Here is a 22,629-nt window from a genome sequence, read left to right on the forward strand (position 1 = left end):
TCCTTTTTGAAAGGGTTCCTAAGTCTTGTATAACATGGTGGATTTAGTCTCCATAAATAAAATCCTCGGGCTTTAGGGTTGCTGCTGTGCATTTGTTTTCATCTTCATAATGAGAGATTTTAAAGCAACACTAAAATAGATTAATTATAGCTTCACTGACACAGTTAATGCTTCCGCATCCCACCTGCGTCATCGCCGTTCACGTTTCTGTTGCATCACACACTCCCCCTCTGCAGTTTTGTGTTTTCTAAAACTGAACCTTTTTCCTAAATCATTGTGATATAGTCCCATGTGTGAAATATTGGGGAGCTTGGTGCCTCAGGAGTACAGTACTTTGCAAATGAAAGATATGCTAATTGACAGTGCATAAATATAGTTCTACACTAAATGAAACACACAAATACGTGCATGAACTCACACACACACACAGAAATCGGCCATTCACACAGTGTAAATGTACACAGAACAGTTTTTGTCATGCTGACAATTCAGGATTAATCGAATAAGGCCCCCGAGCTAAGAGACTGGTCTGTGATATCTGGCAACCACCAATCGCGAAGGAAAAATTAATATTCCCCATCTGGTTACAGGTGGTTGCTGTAAGTCGATGGCACCTCCAAGGAAAATGATTGTTAGTCCCAATCTCACAGGGCTACAGAATGGTCAGTGACCCCCATTTTCTCCCATTGACCCACTTGTTGCTAGGGAAAAATGTGTATTCCCTAACCAGTGGGCAAAAACCTCCTTGTGGTTACTCTGGTCACTAGAAAATGTCTGCAGTCACCTGTAGTTTGCATGGAAGTGACAGGTTTATCTAAAAAACACCAACCAGCTACTTACCAAGGTATAATGAATAGAAAAGAAAAGGCAAAAGCCAGTTTGTTTCCTAAATGCTACGATTTACTCATCACATTTGTAAGTAAATAATATGAACATATGAGAAAAATTAGAAATCGGTTCAAACATTTACTATTTTAGTAAACAGGAAATTTATTTCTTTTCATTTCCTTGTGGGTATTTACACATCCTTACAGAGTGGGAAGTCAATTGTTTAGCAGCAGGTCTAGGGATCAAGCTATGTTTCCACCCTGTGAATATGCTTAAGGGAATGAATCTAGTGTGGTTATAAATAAACTCTCCTAAGTTGCAGGGGGCACCATTTTCAAACTGAATGTATGTGCTTTCCCTATGAAGCCAATAAGTGGTGGAAAAAAGTATAGAAAATAGGCAATCAATAGAAAAGCACACAGGCTCTTCACCCCTTACATGATTGAACAGTAACTCTGTGAAGAGAGGATTTTTCTTCACTGTTCCAAAAAAGGCATAGTTTCACCTGTTTTTCTATGGGTGCAGCAAAGACAACAGTGGTACCAGTGGTATTTATCTCTATCTAGGATGCTTAAATAAATCAGTTGATATGGGAGAAAGCAAAGTTTCCACATGAAGCACTTGGAAGAAAAACTCTTACAATTATCTAATGCTCTGCAAAGCGAGGTAAGCTGCCAAATGTCTTCCACCATTCATTTCGCTAAACCATTTTGTCTACTAACTGTGGGTTTTATTCAATTTGATTCAAATAAAACGCCAAAGTAAAAATTTCTTATAAGCTTTTTGTATAATGTAAGAGCTTCTTTGAGCTATTTCATTAATTACATAATTTATCTGATTTATTTATTAAACTTTCTTGGCCTTCAAATACATTTTAAATCAAATAATTGGACACACTTGTCTGGCTTCAGAAGTTCTAAAAAACCAAAGGATGTTAAAAATAGAGATGTACGATCCTATTTAGACCTTTCATTTTTTGTGCAACAATAAAAACACAAAATTATAAAGATGAGAAATGAAAAGAGACCCACAAGTACTTGGATCAGTGTAGTGGCTGCTAATAAAAGTGTTGCTGGCAGTGCAACAATGCAGCCACTGCCACAATTTTACTTGAGTTGTACTTGCAACAGTGCTCACCTAATTACTCTAAGTATCATTAATTACGTAGTAGTGCACATTTATTTAGCAGTTATATGACTATTATCATTATACTAATGTTGATATCCATATCTACTGTAGCATTTAATTGTTCTCATACTAACCCAGCTTTAATAGTGACTAACCCAATTTCTGTGAAGCCAAATTATAACTTCTTGTAAAAGTTGAATTGTTGGTATTTATTACTGGCCACTTAATATATAATGTATGTATGTATGATTAGGTAGGGATTATATGACATTATATGTCTAAGGTATTGATGATTAAGATTTAAAGCTCCTAATGCTCAAATTCTAATTTGATTGCTTTAGGGCTCAGTCATACTTGAATAATGCGAAATGATTGCACTGATTAATTTTGCTGTTGGAGATTGATTGCAAGTAGATGTGGCACACGACTATCCATCACTCTCAGAGAGAGGGGGCAATGCTTGCAAATAATTGGCATTTTATTTATAATTGCAGAGAGATTGTCAGAACATTGCAATCACTCTGAGCTCGCCTGTCTTGATGAATGCAACTGGTCTGTGATGTGTCTCTTTGCAGTAGGGGACTCCATGCAACTGGTCTCCAACTGGTTGTATTCTGGTTATACAGCAGTGTAGTTACTGCTAGTGACAATCTTTCTTGGTAAAGCTCTAAAATAGGACTGCAGTGAACTTTTAGAGACTGAAAACGTTCAGTTAAGGATTTTTGTCAACATCTATTGTTGAAAAACAATTCCAAAATTAAAGTTAAAGCCAGGGCAGCACGGTGGCATGGTGGTTAGCACTGTTGCCTCACAGCAATTCAATTCCACCAATAGGCTGGGGTCTTTTTGTGTGGAGTTTACATGTTCTTCCTGTGTCTGCTTGGGTTCTCTCCAGATACACCTGCTTCCTCCCATAGTCCAAAGATATGCAGTTAGTGAGGTTAGGTTAAGTGGTAACTCTAAATTGCCCATAGTGCAAATGGTTGTCTGTCTCTATGTGTTAGACTGGCGACCTGTCCAGGGTGTTTGCCTCTCGCCCTAAGACAGCTGGGACAGGCTCCAGCCCCCCTGTGACCATGACAAGGAGAAGCGGAAGAGAATAGCTGGATGGAAAGTTAATGCCACGGTCCTCCAGCCCTCCTGTGTTGGCTCAATCTTTCTATCAGTCTCGCTCTCCTCTCCTCTGTCTGTGTATTAAGGTGTGTATGTGTGTGTGTTTGGATTAACCACACTTTCTGTAGCAGGGGCGGGTCCTTTTGCCTCCTGCCCTTCAGTCCAGCACACCTCTGACAATTAACTCAGCTGGCTGCTACCTAAGGAGAGGGATCACATTCAATTTATGCTGCATCGTTAAGCAGGAAACAGTCAGTGTTGTTGCCGCCCCACTCTTCATAGTGTTTGCTTATACTCCTTTCTTACCCATTTGTTCTCATCTGTGCATCTGATGAAGGTGACCCCGCAAAAGTTATTGAGAGGGGGAGAGAATATTTTTCTGTGGAACTGCCTGATCTGGAGCCCAATGATCTGCTGACTCACAATTCCGTCATTTGCATTCATTGTTGCACATTCAGTGTAAGTAAACACACTGAAGTTGATCCCCTGAGTCTGCATCTTGAGTCTACCTGCCTTATCTATGACAGTTAAACAACGTTGCTACTGGTTCGAGGTACTTGGTGATTTTATAAAAAATCAAATCAAATAAAAATGAAATAAACAAAATATTTGTGATCTCAGGCTTTTGAGCCTACTGAGATACTTGACTTTACATCAATATTAACATTTTAGTTGTGTCCCTGGCAGGGCTGGACAAAGAAATCAGCCATGGCATTGTTGATCCAGGCAGCCCACCATAATTGCTCAAAAAAATAAATAAAAATAAAGCTACCCAGTATACCTGATTACCAGTTCAGTCCTGGTCCCTGGGTGTAAGCTACATTATGCTGATGTTGGGGACAGCAGACAATAGGGAACAAATGAGACAGAAATCCTGTGTACATAACTGCAAATGGCTTAATTTAAATGTAAATGTAAAACATTGTCTGACTAGACCTCATTGCAAAACGATGTCAACATCGCTCAGATATGTTTCAGCAGTTGCACCCTGGGAGATGATATTGGGGTTTCAGCCATGTTTTCTGGGATATCCAACAAAGCCCATCAAACCACAATATGATTTATTACATGAATGAAAAACGCAATTATTGTGTATTGAGTTCACTAATTATTTGATGCCAGCAGTGATCATTTTACACCCATGCCTACGCTGAACTTACAGTGTTCATACAAACTGCTTGAAACCATGTTGTTTACCACCATTAAATAAATAATAAAAATGAGCATATAAATACAGAGGTTTAAAAAAGTAGCCCTTGGATTGTTTGCTCCATCCATTGGCCAGCCACTGAAAAAAAAAAGGCTATCAAACGTTAGAGTAAAATGAACTTCCGACCTTGTCAGCACTCTGTCCAGACTTTTCCTCTCATAGTTTGTTGCCTTCCACTTAATTAGCTAGGTAAAGTAGGGGTGAATATCTTATTAGTTGTCAGTGCTTCAGCGTTTTCTTTATGTTTCTGGGCAGGATCTCTTTCCAAAGAAGGATTTATTATTGGTTGAGACGACAGTAATCATCCCATCACTGCCTACTGCTTGGCATTAGTTGCCTCTTGTGCTAACAGGTTCACAAGCTGCCTTCTAATTAATGTATTTTGTGACATGTATATTTATAATGCCAGCAAATTGTCTTTCTCACTTCAGGCATGTTGACTTACAGCAGGAAAAGAGCAGATGTAATTAATAACCACAATGATGTTTATTATTCTGTGTGTGCCAGTGTAGAAGTACAGCCGCCGAGGCCCTATTAATTACACCGCTGCTTTTCCTGCTTCAACATGTCAGGGTGTCTGATGCGAGCCTGGCCAATTAAGTCCTTGTAGCGGCTTAGCTAACTTTTGTTTTAGCGATGGTTTGACAACTGTGTTATGATGCTTTCATAGTTTTAAAACTGAACTGACAGCTAAACACTTGTAAAAAATAATGTTAGCTCTATGGTTGTTGCGCTTATTTTTAATGGATGGTTTCCTGTTTGACAATGTATCTGAGGATTCACACAGGCTTTAGGTTAATCACGTGACACACGTGATCATTTCTTCATAGGAAGTCTCTGGAAAAATCAGCTCTCTTTAGTAAGTGGCCATTTTATTAGTCGTACATTGAAAATATGGCACATCCACAATACGATATGAAATGAATGCTGTGCATTCATAGATGCTCTTTTGCATACCTTGATTGTAAAGAATAGTTATTTGAAGTTTCCTTTGGCAGTTCAGCCTTTTCTAAAATACTCAGACTGGGCCGTCTAGCACAAACAACCACACGCCATGTTCAAAATCACTTAAATCACTTTTCTTCCCCTATTCTGACGCTCGGTTTGTACATGTCTGCTTGCCAGCATTGAACACTACACATTACTTAATGTTTCCGCAGCACAATGTCTCTATTTACACTATACAGATGAATCGAGCTAAGAGAGATTTGACCAAAATTTTTACTTCAATGCTTTCACAAGGGTGGAGTTTCTTTCTTTGATTGAGAAAGATTGATTTCCACAGCCTTGATGAACAAATAAAAAAATATGGAGGGTTATATGGTTATTATTTTGTAAATATAAATCACCAAAACAGATTTTACCAAGACATTTAAGGTATAAAAGCGCAAGTAAAAAGGTTACGCTCTGCTGTTGCTGACTGTGAGGCATTAGGAATAGACTGCCATTTCTTTTGAAAGTTAGGAAACTGTTTATAGTTCAAACTCTAAATGTATTCAGCATTTGTTTTTGGACAACATATCGGACACTGGCACTAGAACCAGATTGTTTCGACAGGTAATCATGCATTATGACCTCCTCAGTTGTGGTTCAACATGCAACCCTGCACTAAAATTGGGTTAAAATGAGATTGGGAACGGGGAATAGTTTGGGTTTGAAATTGGGTTTAATTTATACATAGTCATCCCGGTGCAGGCCTCCTGCTGCATATCTCTGTTCACTATACCACACTATCATTGGAGGCTGTTTGGCTCTGACAATATACTGTGCTTTTAGTCATGGATTTATATATGTTCCTCAGTTTATCTCAGTTGCTGTGTCACAGTGCTCTGTCAGAAACTGAATGCCAAATGTGAACCTGCTGCATTTTAATATTCACCTAATAAAAGATTAAATTTCAATGATTTGGATGAATTGAATAGTAATGGATGGGTAGATTGACATACTAATTGATGCTTGTAATTTAACTATTATAGACTGCCTGACTTTGTAGGTGAACCTAATCAGCAATGCTGTTTTTGTGGGGGGATTTATGTTTGTGTAGCAGGTTGGAAAAGGCTACATGTTTAGTTTTGTAAGGAAACCAAATACCCCCTTATTTTTTGGTTTATTATTGTGACTTATTTTGACATTGTTATGCGTTGCCAGACCAAGGTTATATCTCATTATGCCAGTAGATGGTGCTCTTGCACTGCTGTGGAACTACCAGAGACTCGCTATAGGCTCTGCGCATGCGCAGCTCAGGAATAAGTGAGCTCCGTCCTGAGCAAGACGCTAACTTCGGTGTCCTCTCTATTAAAACACAAGTACTGACAAACAAACTTTTATGTTACCGAACTGGTTCTGAATGTCATGTAAGTTGAGTAACAACTGTTCGGCCATATTTTGAGATGATTGTGATGATGTCGTTTTGTGGTATTTTGTTGTAATGAGCATTAGTGTATCATCGGCATAATGCTATTATGTTACGTAGCACTATAAGTATATGCTATGACAGTGGCAACCTGCGACTTCAGAAAATGTGTTGTAGTGTTTGTTTTAGTGTTAGCCAAGCAGTACTGAGTACATGTGTTAAGGGGAAAGTTGTAAGTTGATGAAACAACATTTGCAGTCGTCTGCCGCTATGTTGTGCTGCGTTCGGGGGACGCCATGTTCAAAAGTATATGGCGCGAATGTGGGGAAAGGTTGTGTGAAGGTGGGTTATTTTGGTATGTTGTTATGCTTTAGCCATAAGTGTTTCGATTAAGTTGTATGTAAAGTTATTTTGAATTAGTTTGTATTGATTTTGCTTTTGAGAGGATACCTTTTGTAACTTTATTTTTGTTTATGAAATATGTTATTTTATGGGAAGAATCCATGGTTTAGTGTGATTTGTATTGTGTATATGTTGCAGAAATAAATGAACTGCGGCCTGAGCAAGACGCTTACTTCGGTGTTTTCTCTGTTAATCCAGTTTGTTTGCTCTCTAGCCTGTGTGCCACTTGCTGCCGGTCCAGATTCCCGTAGGTCTGATGCCGGTAACATTTGGGAAGTTTAGAAAATTCTTGAGAATGCTGTGATTTGTTCAAAATGAATGAAGCTCAGTTATGACTGTTGCATTAATAAGGGAGGAACTGTTTGTGATTGGAGAGGCTATGATGATAAGAAAAAAAAAATGGAGTGAATACTGCATGATTATGTGCCATTCTTTAGCACACCTGAACTTATTTTAGAGAGGTACAGCTTCAGTGGGAGAGAATAATTCACACAAATTTTATTAGCGCCTCATAATAGGTGACAGATGTGACATTTCCTGTCACTGCCCATAAACAATGATGAACACAATAAAGACAGCACAGGGCCTGTGATGTGATGATAACAGCAAGAAAAAATAATTAATTGCTCTGGGGCTTATTAAATAATAGGTTAGAAGGAGAATTCAGCATGTCCCTTTAACATATTCGTCATGCATTTCTAGCTCCATGGTTTGATGAAACTGTACAAATAAGATTATTATAGGAGAAGAAACTGATTGGTTGCAAGTGTAAACAACTAAAAAAAATGACTTAAATTTGACCATTATTTTATTTTTTCATTCATAGGAATTTTATTGTCTTGTGATCAAATATAATCAATTGTCTTTATTCTGCATTACAGTTTCCTGACTTTCTTGCTGTATCAGACTATACGATCTTGGATGTGGTTTGTTTCTTTATGACTGTTGTGCTGTAACAGCAAAACTGCATGAATTTCAGTGGAGGACTACTGTTTTTGTTTTGTCTACTTTAGTATGAATTATTTTAGTAAATTTCTCATAGCCCCATAACAGAAGCTGTTGCTTGCATTTGTTACAAATTTTGCATCCCCTGTTGCTGTTCCCTTGTGCACCTTAACGTCTGACAGAAAGGCTACCAATTACTGGAAAATATACAGTTTTTGGCTGCTGTCCGACTGCTTGTTAGCAGAAATAGACTGGGTCAAGATGACCTGCTGAAGTTCAAATCAAGCATTAGATTCGGGAAGAAAGGTGATTTGAGTGACACTGAACAAGGCATGATTGCATCTCGGAGCAACACTTCAAACCTTGATGCAGATGGGAGCAGAAGACCAGTGGCGTGTCTAGAAAATTTTTGTTGGGGGGGCCAGGTAGGGGCACAGATTTGGAGAAGGGTGGCAGATTTAATTGGCAGATAATGTTTTTAAAAAAAAAATTCTACCAACCATTAACCATAATTCAATAATCCTATAAACCTAATAACCAAATGCACTTTTAACTCTTATTAGAATGAGATTTTAACCACTACGGTGCAAAGTTTTTAGATACTGCGTTGATAAAGTACAAGAGATACAATCAGTGCTTTGTCAGTGTTTACTCAGCATTCAAGGACAGCAATATTTGCATAGCATTTTTACTGACATGTAGTGCACATATGTTTTGGGCAAAAACATTTTTGAATATTAAAATACGAACATTTGTAACAAACAATTGACAAATTAGCCAATGCCAATGCAAAACTTTCTCTGCCTGTTAAAAAAAGAAGATAATCTTCTCACAAACTGGTGTTTGATTTTGAAACAGGAAAAAAGTGGGGAAACAACTGAAAAGACTAACATTTGAATAAAACCTGAAAGCAAGTAAATACTTTCTATGCTGCCTTATGGTAAACTTTGGTAATATTGATAAAGAACAGCACTGGCTGATGATGAAATACATTCAGCTGGCATGGTGACACTGCCAGTATAACCTGCAGGGCTGGACTGGGACAGAAAATCGGGCATTTTGACTACAGACCGACCCACCAGGTATTAAAGCCATAAAGCCTTTGAATGAAAACAAACGCTGTGGTGACAGTGATGTACAGTCTTGTTGGTATATGTATGATTTCTATACATTTTACGTCAGATAAAAACTTTGGTTGTAAGATTTAGATAATTATTTAATAAAAGCTAGATATTTTAAATGAGAATAAGAAAGAAAAGTATTTCTTTGTGCCCACCTTTCCCTGTTAATGCCCTACCTGCCCCCCTGGCAACACTTTGCTAGACCCGCCCCTGCACAGTTACCAGCTGTCAGCTACATAAAAAAGGATCCTGGTGTTATTTGTCTCTCAGAAACAGTTCATAACTTCAACTCATTCATGTCACCTAAAAGGTAAACCTGTTTCTCCATCACCTGTTCAGCTCTGATGATTCAGTAAGGACATCTCCTGGTTTCATGTTTCCCTCTCACCACATATCCAAACCGATATCATGACCAGCAGCTTTACAGCTGTGGCTCCAGCAAACATCAGCTGATACTAGAAATTAATATTAAATAAATTCTAACAACAGCTGATCAAGCTTAAACGTGCTGCTGTTGTTTAGCGCGCCATCCGCTGGTTTCCTCTTTCTGGCGCAAAGTGGGCGATAAATAAACAAGAGAGAAAAGCTGATCAGCTGATCATTGGTCAGTTTCATGATTGAAGTAGCAACAGGAGAGGGAGGGGGAAAGAATGAGAGAAGAAGCAGCTGTGCCGCATAACGACAGAATAAATCCAGCTTTGTGTCTTTTTCCATCCTAGCTGAAGTTCGGGACAAACTGCGTCTCTTCTCAGCTCAATACGAAACGTGTAATATTTTCTCTGAATGAGGGACCATTCCATTTTTTTAAGGAGCCGTTGGCAACTCTACTAACCTTATGAATAAAATAAAGTTCACTATCAGTAACATCATAGCACCCACCCACCTAAAAACTCCATCAAGCTGGCTAGAACGCAGTATGAGTTATTGCAACTGACAGTAAAAAGTCAGCAACATGAAAATAAACTCCACCTAAACTTGGTTTATATCTGACCCAGATAGACTGCAGGTCATAACTTCTTACCTGAAGTTCAGTTCACCTGACACTCGGACTGGCGGCTGCCTCGGGTCTCTCCTCCTGCCTCCCCTTCCCTCATCCACCTGCTGGCCTCTGTGGAAGCCCCGCCATAGCCACCACCAAACAACGGAGTTATTTCTACACATCGACCTGCATCTGGCCAATCCACCACCTCTCATTGTTCATGCCGTTACAAAAAAAATAAAAAATAAGTCAAATAAGCCCGATGGCCAGTCCAGCTATGTTAACCTGCAACCAAATCTGCAGCTCCATACAGCAATGTTACGACTTAGATTATATCTTATAACTCATAACTCTTATGTTAGCTGCCCTCAGTAGCATACTGTCAGAAATATTCCACGGCTGCAATAATTCTTTAAGTGTTATTTTTTCCTTGGTATTCTAATTTCACCGAAGTTTACTAAACTCAACAAACTTAATATTACTTACCGGGACATTTATTCTGTCCTCATTTTCCTTCACCGAAAAATTGTTTCCTGCAGTGCCATCTTTCGCGCTTGGCTCTCCTACCTTTGCTAAGATGATGCACATAGCGCAGAAGGATGCTGCATTCACTTACAATCGGATATCTGAGCTTCACCGTGAAAACATAATCGGACATTTGATATTTGATTGAATTTTATTGTTTTGCCTTTGGGGTGGCACCTGGGGTGGCCAGTCTGGTTGGGGGGGTGGCCTGTGCCCCCCCAGGCCACCCCGCTGGACACGCCATTGCAGAAGACTACACTCAATGTCACTCCACACAGCCAAGAACAGGAAACTAAAGCTACAGTTTACGAGCTCATGAAAATTGAAGAAGAGAAGATTGAAAAAAACATTGCCTGGTTTGACAACTCGGAGCATTAGGATGGTAGGGTCAGAATTTGGTGTGAAAGCATGGATTTGTTCTGGTTGCTGGTGTCGGTGTAATGGTGCAGGTGATATTTCTTTGGGTAAGCCCCTTAGCACCAAATGAGCATCAATTAAATCAGGGAACTCCAGTCCTCGAGGGACAGTGTCCTGAGACTTTTCCACATGTCCCTGTTGCAACACACCTGAATAAAATTAGGTCATTAGCAAGCGTGTAGAACTTGACTGCATGCTGAAGTGGCAACCACTAACGCTACTTCAGTAAATTTAAGTGGAAAAATGTACTTCTAAAAGTACTTTTATTGCACCATGTTCATTCACTCATGAGCTGCTATAACATGAATCCAATGGCTGAATTGCCACCTCAGCATGCATTCAACTTCTATACAGTCTCACTAATGACCTACTAATTGTATTGCAACAGAGACACACGGGAAAAGTTTCAGGACACCGGCCCTGGAGGACTGGAGTTTGAGACCCCTGGATTAAATACTACGACCTAGCTGAGTGTTGTTCATCTCCATTCAGCAGAGCACCTTTGAATGTGGTGAGGAGAATCTGCAGCAACTGTGATGCTATTACATCAATATGGATTCAAATCTATAAGGAATATTTCCAGCATGTCATTGAACCTAAATCATAAAGAATTAAGAGAGTACTCACAGCAAAAGAGGTGCCAACTGTTTCTAGTAATTGCAGACCCCCCAGCCTATCCATTTAATACTAGCCTAGTCTACCTTACAGCAGTTAGAAACATAAATACTCCATTTTGCTATTATTGAATAAATATTGTCATATGCTGTATTTCAAATTTGTTAGTTAATGCTCACTCCAAACTTAATGTTGAAATATCTATCGATCTATCTAGCAAATATCAAGTCTTTAGTCACCGTCAGCCTTTGTAAAGTAAGACCGCATGAAAGGTTAATAAATAAATGCTGTAGCAAAACTGAACGCGGGCTGCACCAGTGTCACCACTGGAAAGGTTATTGTGGCGCAATGTCACAAAATCTCTGAATACCTACATGTACAAGCCAATATGAGACAAATAATCTCAGCTTTTTGAATTCAGCTGGTCCAGATCACAAAATTTAAATGTTTCTCTAGTTTTTGTAGACAATTAAATAAAAAGGTTTCCACTCCCAAGGCCATTTAACCAAATTACATGACTAATGAAAAGTAATTGAGCATCCTGTAATTAATCCCAAGACAAACGGGCTTGTCATCTCCACTTTTATTCAGCATTTGGCCATATTTAAGTTTTAATTCCTCCATTTGTCAAACCTTCGAGGCCAGCGTAGAATTTGGAATATGTAGAAGCTGTAAAGAAGTTACGGATCTCAATTATTGTCATCGATTAAATGGATGTCTGGAGGGCTAATTTAGGAAATCACTGTCTACTTGATTAACATAATTGATTTCCGCATGTTTCTCTTTATATTTTTGTTAACTCATTATTCACTTTTTGCATTGGTTTGTTTTGTGGCACTGCTCATTCTTGTGTGCCGACTTGGCACTTTACTGACCTGATTTATTTTTTTTATTTTTTTTGGGCTGGCTTCCCGGCAGTTTATCCTTCTAAATGACTGACTGCCTGATTGACTGATTGGCATGATCAATTCAATTTAAGTGTGTGCGTGACAGATGTGGCAGTTAGCAGTGACAAAATACGGCTTAATTTTGACAGCTACACTCACATATGCTAACACATCCCGCTGTGACCTGCATATCATTGAGCAACTCTGTAACAATTGCTTATAATATTCTAACAGCTTAAATGTGATTGATTGCAGGCTGTTGGAGTGTGACAGTTGTATATTTATGATTGTCTGAATATAATGGACTGAAAGCTGACAATTTAGTGTCCTATCACTGTCTCTGTGGAGCTGTTTAGCTGAGCGGTGTGTGTTTTTTGCCTCTTGGACAGTCTGAGAGAAAAACAAACACTTCTCTCCACTTAAGATTGAGATGAATTCCCTGTGCTCTGATTAGGCTGAGATGGTTTGACTGGCCATTGCACACGAAAGACAATGGGCCCTAATAGGCTTTGCTAAATGGCCAGAACTTGGTCAATGGGGGAGAAACTCATGGTAGGGGAAAAGCCTGTCATAAACAAGAGTGTTAGAGAGAGCAAGAGAGTTAGTGAGTCAGTGGCGGAGTGCGGTACACCCGAGATGGAGAGAAAGTGAGGGAGCGGTTTCCTGCACTAAGTGGCTCTAAATGTCTATGGAATACAGTTAACGAGTCTGACCTGGCGGGGAACCACAGGGTAGGCGGCTGTCAGGTCAGGCCCGGCAGTCTGGGCATGTGTGAGTGTGCGTGCTTGCCTGTGTGCGCCTTGTGTATTTATTTGTTCGACTCCAGTAGCCAGCAGTCAAAATAATAAAGAATTCACCTGTCGAGTCAGCCTCCAAACACAAGCACCACCGTGCCACTCGCAACTGGGCCATAATAACCTTCATAATTGCTTCGGGCAGCACTGCTGATGGTAAAACCGTGGGTTTGTTTTTGTGTGCGTGTCTACTTGCAGGAGAAGAACATACACTTAGATGTCAGGTTTACTTCCAACTGGATATTAATTGTGATGGTGATTTAGTGTGACACTCATACACCCAAAAACACACGCACACAAAATTGCAACCTGCAAGACATCGCTGTTACAAAACCACTTGTGCCTTCCCTGGATTGCAATTAACCTTCAGCAGTACAAATGCAACGTGGATGTGTAGCAACACACATGGAATATAGAGCTGTTTTACACTCAGTTATTACCTTTTGCTCTGTAGTTCAACAAATTCTGCTTTTTCCATCACAGAAATAATCTTGTTCTTGTTCACAGTGAACCACAAGGCAGCATTGCAAATGTGAAAACTTTTGTTCCACTAACTGGCAAAATGAGGCAGGGATGGGGTTTGGTTCCCCCTTTTTTCCTTCTTTCTCTCCTCCTTTAATCTTCCTCTTTAAGTCTCAGGTGGAGTCGTTTGCAGGCCCACCTTCTGGTGGAGGCTTCCAGCTCGGGCTGTCCTTTCCACAGCTGTTCCGAGTTGACTAATCAAGCTCTGGGTATTTAAAGGCTGGATGTTGCAGCTGTTCTCTGCCACATCATTTTCACTATCATGGTGGTAATCAGGCCCTCCTTGTTATCTGCTAGTTTTACTACATAACCCAGTTTGTCCATCACCTTCCTATTTATGTGTTTGGAGGCCGTCCTATAAACACGGTCGCCTAGATCCCAACTTGCAAACACATTCAGCCGCTCTAACCTGCATCAATCCGTCAGTCACTCAATCACCTTTGCTCCCTGCAAAGAAAATGACTTATCTGTGCTTCACTGAAGTCTCTGTTCATGAGACAAATATGCAAGACAGTTAAAACAACAGCTGATGGTTTTGTTGAGTTTGCTCCTTGAGTTTGATTTAAGCAAAAATATAACATGCAGAGATGTAAAAACAGGCGTAAAATGTCTGTTTTCTAAAAGCAAATCTTGCACAACTTCTGTGTCTGTGTCAAACTCAGCTGGGTTTCCCATGGCAGCAATCATTGTCATGACAACCTGCTCTTCGGCTATGACTCGCCATCCAAACAGCGGTTTTCAGCTGTCTACAGTGTCCAAGATGAAAGTTGGTGCTTGGTCCGGAGTACAATCAGAAATACGTTTGTTGTTTTTTCTTTTTTCCGTGACCTCCATAGTCAGATTAACAATGCAGATGTCTACTGGAAGGATATTGTTCAGTTGAGATCAAGGGCACTACATATGCACAACTGCGATTGGTCAGAACAAGACTTTATCGAGCGAAAAGGTAGCAGCTGTTTGTCCAAGGAGACTCACGGAAAGAGGAGTTCTGCAAAATTCAGATCTGCTGTTATGCCTCATATACATCTTATCAGTTTTTTTTTTTTTAGCTTACCCAAACTCAAAACTCTACATTTTCTTGTATCATTTTAAAACAATAAAATAGTAAGAATATTTATATTTTATTATAAAAAGCCTAGTATACGCATTCATTATTCACTGCTCAGTAATTCCAGGGACTACAAGAACCAAGAATGCATAGACAGATGTTTGCTAGTTAAGATTTTATGTTTCATAAAAATAATTTAATGTGCCAGGTAGGCTGTTAGGTCACTGAGTGGGCAAACTGCCACCTCATAATTTGGACCTTAACCTTGAAATTCTCATCACTGGTTTCACAGTGACATAATCCCTCCTGATTTGCGCTTGTGCTTCTTTTTTTTTTTTTCTTCTTGTTTGTGCAGATATGTGAGTGGCTGACATGGATGATTGTTTATTCACGTGAAAACACAGCTGGGCATCTACTTAGGTTTATTTATTTTTTGCCACATATTATATATATTCATAAGAGATGGGTAAACATATGCATGTCTGTTTATTCACAATTGCTTGTTAATTGTGATGCTAAATCATTCTGACACTGGTGCACACGGAAATGTGCATCACACAAACCCAAACATGTACCAACAGCTGCATGAACATGCTACTTACAAGTCATTTGTGTTTCCCCTAGAAAACAATTAACCTTGAGCACAATGAATGAAATCTGGTAGCCAAGCACTGAACGGTGCATACAGAGTAGGGGGGTCCTGCTGTTGCTCGTTAGTGACGTGTATATAATGTATAGATATGAAGCTGTGCCACATGTTTGCATAAATATCAAGGCTTTAACTGTTCCAGAAAGTATTCAGTGCTTCTATTCTCAGCCAGGATTTATGTATGAGTCATATGCTGATTGCTGACCTCGATCACTGCGTTTTGTATCAGATGAATATGCTGTACATCACACTAGCTATATTTATGCTTTGTTAATTATATTTTGAACTTAAATAACTGATTGTGATCTGTGCTTCAAGTCAAATGAAGATTAAAAAATTATATTAGGTGGAAAGCATTATGGATTTAGATTAATAACATCAAACTCGATTGTCAGATTAAAGTGAGTTTTTGTGGCCTGGGTAGAGGAACAGAAGTTGAACTCTGAGGGATGAGACAGGGCGGTGTCATTGTCACTTTAAGCTTCATCAGCTCCCCATGAGATGCTTAAAGAAAAAACAAAGGGACAGAGGTGAAACAGGAGACAAGTGCAGATGTGGGGAAAAAAGGGGTGGAGGAGGAACTGTCAGCTCGACGCAAGAAAAATAGAGTTGGTTTTTTTTAAACTGGATGGTTTGAAAGCAAAAAAGTCAGCTCCTGTAAGCCATCCATTTAATATGGACCATGTTGCATCCCAACAAGCTAATACCCCAATGAATAACTTGTTGGCAGTGTAAACAAGAGCACAACTCCACCTGAAGGGCAAGGGTTATACTAAAACTTTGATGTTTTGATTGCAACATGCTGATGTCAGCCTGTTATGGTGTCACTGTGACCCTGGAGAAAAAAAAGTGTTGCACAGCTCTCTCCATCCTCTTTCATATGACATATTACTCAATATGATTTCTCGAAAAAAAAAAAAATCAAGGTCAAAGGTCAAGGTCAAATGGTTAGCCAACCTAGGTACTCGTGTCCCCCGAGGTCTAGTAGTCTTCTTTTTAAATTGTAAGTCATTGTTCATGGAAAACTTCATATTGAAATCAATAAATATTGCAAATATCAAGTTTTGAGTCACTTTGTAAAGTAAGAAATTATGGAAGGCTGATAAATGCATTAGGAAAACTGAAATTTGGTTGCACAATGGTACTAGTGCAAAAGCTGAAGAGTTGTATTACAAAATGTCTAAATGCCTTGACCTATCAGTCATTATAAGACTAACTTCAGCTTAATGGGCTCAGTTGATCCAAATCATCCACGAGATGTAAACGTTACTGTAGTTTTTGTAGATAAAACAAAACAAGAAAAGAAAAATGCAGAGAGACGAAGATGAAATGAGAGACAAGTGGGTAGCTGTGGGGAAAAAGGGGGGAGGAGAAACTGTCAGCCTGACACAAGAAAAATAGTTAGGTTGGTCTAAACAGGATGGTGTGAAAATTGTCTTTTTTTTTTTTTTTATCTTCCCAAGGAAGCTGGAAACCATCACTTTAATATGGAACGGTGTTTTATACCAGCAAATTATTGTGCGTCATACCCCAATGACTCACATTAGCTTGTTGATAGTGTGAAAGCTTGCGTTCAAAATGTTTTGTGTAATAATGTGCTGCGTCAATTCATTGATTTGACGGGGCATCCTGCCCTGCAGATGGAACCCACTCATATTTTAGTAACGTCGAATGACGACAGTGTGTTCGTCTACTGTGAAGTGGATCCAAGTGATTTGAATAAGTGTGAATTGGTCTTAAACTAAACATGGACATTAAAACTGTCCTGAAGTTACTGGAAGCAACTTACATTATGTGAAATGTGCCAGAAAAGTGAAAACATTCTCTGCCCACTTGGTTATTTGCACTTACATCGCTTAACATACCTTCTTTGAGATACAATTTTTCAATAAACATACTTTTTAATTTTTTGTTTATAAATTATGAGCTTTTCTGTGGTGTGTGTATATAGCATGTGTGCTAATATAGGGTGAAGAATACCAGTTAAGGACTAAGTTAGCTGAATGATACTTAGCCAAAATATAAGTATTATTAGCTTTATATTTTTTTTAATGCCCAATGCCCTTCATTATGGAACTGCATGATGGGTTTGTCTCCTAAAGCAAAACAACTTAAGAAACCCAAGCAAACAAAAACAAAACCGACTGAATCAAACCGTAGATTTGGAGAACCATTACATTCCCGGTAGGTGATAATATAAACTGAGACTTATTAAGTGTTATTAAGGGATTTGCCGGTAATTTGCTCTCTTACATCTGCGTGACCATGCATGTTTGGTTGAGTGTGTTTTGCTGTTGTGCTCGGGACTCGGGAGCATCATTAAAAATGTGGTTTAGATCTGGCTTTTACCGAAGGAGCAACAGGAGCCGTTTAATTGCAGTTTTAACTCTCAACTTTGTCACGGTGGTTTCTTCACTGTGTTCGTCCCACAGATTTAATTGCTCACAGGTGTGAATGGGGTTTCTAAATGTGTTGCCCCTGCTGCCTGCCCACAGTGGGAACATGATTTTCTCTCAGTTTATGCAGAAATATACCTGAGCTTGAAAAGAATGAAGAGAATTAAATTGCTAAAAAATAGAAATCTTATATAATAACTTATATAAACACACATAATGAATAGGAATGGAAAAAATATATCTGCAGTTATGCAACTGCTTTTAGCAAAGAATATTTTGGTCTAAACAACCAAACTCGTTTTATATTGGTCGGTGCAATCTGGCCAAAATTACTCCAAAATCGTAGCAGTATGTTCAATGTCAGCATTGTTTGTACATCTATTTATTTAGAAGCAATTCAAGCTGTGCTTTCCTGGCCCTGCTGTAACAAGCTTAGTCACTTTCAAAGAGCCGATAAAAGCTCCATGCAGCTGCCTACTCTTGTTCCTCTTCTGCAAACATGGAGATTAGGCATGAGTGAATGTGTAGGTGAAGTTAAGCGCCTGGATCAGATTAACATTCAGCAGCAGTTGTGACTTGATTTCTCATTATTCGTTATGCATTATCGTTTGTTCACTGCTCTTGTAATTATCTCTAAATGCAAAGAAAAATTTCATGCCTCACAATCGTGAATGACACAGTGCCATGTAATTATCTCAGTATTATAGACATAAACATCATATTAAATCACCAGAGCTGCTGAATTGTTGATAGCTGTTTGAAAAGGATTTCCTTTATTTTGTTGGCCTGAGTCAATTGTGTAAGCACGTGTTAAGCCAAACCCTGACTGCTTTCAGTTTTCAATAATCAGCAGTAACACCAGTGTTATCCCAATGAATGTCTCATAGAAAGGTAGTTCTCAAATTCGAGTAATTCGAATGCCTGCTGCATTTTCTTGGTTTTCTACAGGGGTCCAGGTATTGGTGTGCAACCTGAGGATCTTGTGATTGATATTAATTTGGCATATAATCTACTTTCCTGTCTCATCATTTCCTGTCTCACATTTCTGTTTACCTGCTGCCAATCCAGTGCGGCGTTATAAAATCTTGTCAACGTCATTTAGATGCCTCTTCACAGTACAGCATGGGCTTGACTGTAGTACCGTGGAAGCAGACTGGAACAGCTTAAAACAACTTGCTCAATCTGCACATTTGGAACAAATTGAGAGCAAGATTTTTCAGTGTAAAACATGAACCAGAGGAGAGGCAAAATTATAATGTATGCCAAAACCAACCTGCCAGTACAGACACAGGTGGGAGACAGTAACAGCACTCACTACCCATCCTTACAACCCATCCTCTGCCAGTGCTGTGATGCAACAGCTGTGCCAGGGGACAAAGACAGCACAGCGTAACCAGCACTTGAGTGGCTGAATAGAGCAGACATGAGTCTCAAGGCTCTCCTGTCTGCTGACCAACTTTCCTGCACAAAAATGTGAAGACACATGGAAGTGTGTTTGACATTACATTAATAGTGAGAGGATGTGATGTGTTACTGCTTTGCCAAACTGAGCTGTTGTACGCCACATCCATCATTCAGTTATTTAATAATTGACTTTTCCATCCATCCTGCGCTCCCAAAACTCATTTTCTAAAGAAATAGCCTGAGACCATACTATAAGAGCTGGCATTGCTATAATATGGTCTCAGCAGTGGATTTGACATTGTTTTTGTGGTTCCTTTACAGGTTAAGTGTGTCCAAAATAGTTTAATATGCATATCTTTTGGCTCATGAGTGTGTAGAGGGAAATTAAGTTTTTTTTTTTTTTGTTTTTCTTTTTTTTTTCAGTAGATTCAGTCTTATCACCCTGCCTTGCTTGCTGAGAGTTGCCAGGTTACCAGACAGACATTGCTTTTTGCACTGCATGAATATGCTTTGGGGTTATGAAAGGTTGTTTTCGCATTGCAGGTTCAGTCTTTTGGGGAAAGTGTAGTTCAGACAGAAATTAAAAAGAGCACTCTGTGTGCCTTCTCTTTGTGTGCTTGTATGAATAAAAATATTCTGCCTTGCTGTCTGTGTCATATTTTCGTTACCTTCGTTAGAGCCATTTCTTTGCTACAAGCTGACTGATTGTATATTGTCATTAGTCACTGTGATGTGGCACCAAAATAAGTTTGTATTTAACATTCAAAAAATACTGGCTTCACACATAGCTCCATAGATAGATAGTCAATATCTTCACCATGTTTGAGACCCCATTCCTACAAGGCTACTCAAAAAAGTTTCTCCATTAGTTAACGCTTCAATTTTAAATGTGATTAATCTACCTTTCTTAAGGCACCATTACTTAAATGCACTTAACTGATCCAGCTGTGTCAACTGATTCTATACTGATTTCTAACTTTTGATTTATATTAAAAATGGGTGAAAGAGTAGCAGTCAAACAAACCAAACAAACATCAATGTATTTCACTTAAACAAGCAACTGTTTTTTATGTGCATTAAAGTTATATAAAAACTTAACAGTGCAAATGCAAATCCTTGCTGACAGTTTAACCAAAAGACATTTCCAGTGGAAATTGGCCGACATATCCTCAGCATAACCATGTATAATATCCACAAAACTTAAAAAGAGGTTATACACACACAATACGGTAATATTATGTTGAAGCACAGTACGTATCACTCCACGAGGCTCCTGCCTACGATAGCCGTAATGCTCCGACAATCCATCAAGCGGTGCGGGTTCGTAGCTTAGCAAAGTCGTACTAAAACATATGACAGATTTTCGAGTGCTGTGTACCACATAAATCGTTTCGAGGTCAGTAAACAACCAGAATCCATACATAAGGCACACGGGATAATAAGGGGCACTGTCAAAGGAATGATTTTTAAGTGTTCCGTATTTTCCAAATAACGACAGCCCGCTAGCATGCGCTACCAAAAATAGTGCTTTATTGTGTATCTGATGGATAAAAGCCAAACCAGTTCCACACCACTGAAGTTGCAGCATTTTTACAAACCAATTCTGGTTCATCCGTTTCATTCAACGATCCGCTTTCGCTCTTCTCATTCTGCGTCGCTGCCATGCTTTTTCCGCCATGTGCGTATGAAAATAAAAGCACTGCGCATGCGCGTTTTACCAATATTCCATCGCGATATTTCATTTTCTAATCGTTGCCCAACATTATACCGGTATTACCGGGAACGGTATGATATGGCCCAGCCCTAGTTTGAACCATATCTGCTTCCAGTTTGTGCATGTTTGCACACAAGGGTTAGTCAGAGTTCCACAGGGTTCTGTGCAAGGACCAATACTTTTTACATTATACAAACATTCTTTAGACGATATTGTTAGAACACTGCATATATTGTCATTGCTATGCAGATGATACCCAGCTTGATTCATCTATGAAGCCAGACGATACTGATCAATGAGGTAATCTACATGCATGTCTTAAAGACATATTACTGGAAGCCATTACCTTGGCCTCCAGTAACAATGTGAGGAATCTTGGAGTCATTTTTAACCAGAATGTCAGTGTGCATATTAAACAAATATCTACGACTGGTTTCATTCATTGGGCACCCATTGTGTCAGCTGCACTGATAAAATGTAAGGAAATCTTTAATGAAGTGAAGAAAATTGGCCACACTTTCCATCCTGGATGTCCATATTGTTAGGGCATACTGTGATGATGGCATGGATGGCTCTTTTTAAAAGGCTTTTTGGATAGTTTTATTCCAGAAAGAAAAGGTCCATTTAAGTTGGGAAAGTATACTCAGTTATATTTTCAGTGTTGTATGGTATGTCATTTTTATTGTCATCACACCACCAGGCATGCAGGTGGCATGGACACCCAAGTTTGTGAATGTGATAACATGAGAACAAAGCAACATAGGAGTTTCAAATGTATACCATATGTGCTAGGATGCTGAGGGGTAGCAGCTGATGGCTGTCAGTGTTGTTCTTTTTGTTCTCTTTAATTTTTTTGTTTCCACTTAACTCGGTTAATATCATGTGAATAAATCAGGTGTCCTCTGAACTTCAGTTCACCTCATGAAATATAAGAGGTTTAATCAAACTTGTCAAGCTAAAGCAATTCATGAGCAGAATAAGCCAACTAAATATTAAAATAATCTATCTCCAAGATACCCATCAGTAGAATGACGACGTGATGGTCGGACCAAGTATTCCCAGCTTCTTTTACGTTACACTCATGTGGGATAATTACTCTCATACATAACTCGCTACCGTTTCACCTTATCAGCATTAAGGAGAATTGATTTGGTAGTTATCTGATTATTCAGTGTGAAATTCTCTCAGGTTGAATCTGGTCAATATGTATAGACCTAATAAGACAACCCCTCCTTTTTCAAACAACTGTTCTTTTATCTCGCTACCTTGCCCCAAACTTTATTAAAGGGGACTATTTTAATCTAAGACTTCACTCTGATATAAAGCTACAGGAAAAGCAATTTTTTTATCAGTAGACTTGAAACTAGTTAGTAAACTATATTAAGGAGTTAACTGATGCTTGGTGAGAGGAAAACCTTTTGTTATTACTCTCATTAATTACTATACATTTTCCAGAATTGACTAATGCCTGGTCACTTCAACCTTAATGTCTACAATTATACACTGCTGGTATGATAGTACAATGATTAAAGATGATTCCCTGGTTTCCCTCATTGTGAACATACCTATACCCTTGCAT

The sequence above is a fragment of the Mchenga conophoros genome, linkage group LG10 (genome assembly GCF_057382185.1).
Source record: "Mchenga conophoros isolate Kocher_MC1m ecotype Shallow Benthic linkage group LG10, M_conophoros_male_GT1.1, whole genome shotgun sequence".
Lineage (NCBI taxonomy): Eukaryota > Metazoa > Chordata > Actinopteri > Cichliformes > Cichlidae > Mchenga > Mchenga conophoros.